This window comes from Watersipora subatra, chromosome 6, assembly GCF_963576615.1.
Source record: "Watersipora subatra chromosome 6, tzWatSuba1.1, whole genome shotgun sequence".
Classification (NCBI taxonomy): Eukaryota; Metazoa; Bryozoa; class Gymnolaemata; order Cheilostomatida; family Watersiporidae; genus Watersipora; species Watersipora subatra.
In genome coordinates this window covers 41,257,991-41,259,493 of record NC_088713.1, presented here as the reverse complement: position 1 = coordinate 41,259,493, position 1,503 = coordinate 41,257,991, and the positions used below count along the sequence as shown (strand labels likewise).

General features: G+C 37.2%; 1 non-coding gene across 1 annotated transcript; it reads left to right on the top strand.

Moving 5' to 3' along the window:
* Positions 1-677: 677 nt before the first annotated feature.
* Positions 678-759, top strand: Trnal-aag (transfer RNA leucine (anticodon AAG)). The gene has a single exon. It is a non-coding gene; the product is annotated as a tRNA-Leu (tRNA).
* Positions 760-1,503: the final 744 nt, after the last annotated feature.

Sequence of the window (1,503 nt, the reverse complement as noted above, 5' to 3'; positions counted from 1 at the left end):
TTATTGCATACCAAGTTTAAAATCATTCCACCGGACTGAGATGGTAAACTATAGGCAACATTTGCTTCGCTCGTAAAAGGGTTATATTAATCTTCCCAAAATTCTGACAATCCATTTGAAAAATACAACGCCAAGCTATATTTGAATACCTCCTGCAATGGACTGCCACTATAGAAAAAGGGTTAAAAAGTAGAGTGCCATGGTGTTCAATTAGAGGTTTTGCGGTACATATAAATAGGAATGTTTGCTTGTTAGTTTGAAGTCTGTATGTTCAGTTATAACTATAACGTTATAGGGACAAAAACTGCTTTGCATTATAATTGAACTCGGACACCCCAAGTTATGTAGAACAGCTATTGACCTAATCTATCCTACCCAACCCCAACCAAATGCCCACCACAGCTAAGCGCTGCGTCATGCAACATTTTTGCTATACTATGGAATAATTGTTTGGTAATAACTACTCGCACACTTGAAAATCATGATTGTCTGTGGATCTTGACCTGCAAAAGTTTCAATTAAAATTATACTGTGCCTTTACCAAACCTTGCAATTACTAGTTTCCTGAAAAGATTCTGCAAAAAACAAGATGAATTAATTATCAAGGCGCCAAGAAGGCTAAATCTAATGATATCACTAAACTAGTGATTGAACACTCACGTTATTTTTTGGCATGAGGTAGTGTGGCCGAGCGGTCTAAGGCGCTGGTTTAAGGCATCAGTCTCTTTGGAGGCGTGGGTTCGAATCCCACCACTGCCAATCTTTTACAATTTTTAATTCTTTTACTATATTAATAAGAGCGGAATATCTATGATGCTAGAAGATTCTTGCATAAGGACAGGTTTATAAGAGCAGACTGCCAGAGCTCCAGATATTATCTACGATGTTAGAAATTAGGCCTACCCCAAGCACTGCCGGGCTATATTGGCAGTCTTAGAACTGTTGTTCACTGCATAAATGTTTCATGATCTACCTGATTAGAAATTCAAGGATGCGTCTTCACTGCATACAATAAGGACAATTGCCCTCAGTTAATGCATTCATAGATTTTGGTTGTTAAATGATACGCGTTACCACTTTAAAGCTTGGGGCCCGAGATGAATTGAGGAGTTGCTTTTTCGCCTGATCTTACGTCTGAGTTAATCTTAAACATGGATTGGAAACTCAAGTCTGTCTGTACATAGATTAAGAACAGTCGACCTCAGTGACAGCATTCATGGGTTTTATCGTTGAAACAGTTTACCAATTTGTGTTACAAATGTACAAATTCTGAGTGTACTGCTGATTGAATATATTATGCTCAGTGTTTTGTACTTACAACAAAGAAAGACTTAACAATGTTTTGAAATTCCCAAAATACCCCAACTGAGGAGTGAGAATAAATAGTTGATATTTACTATTCGCTGCTTACTCAGACATAAACTAATTGTGAGTAGAGAGAAGAGTACATAAAGAGTAGAGAAAAACTGGACAGTATTTCACGTGATAAGATTTAAGTTCTAC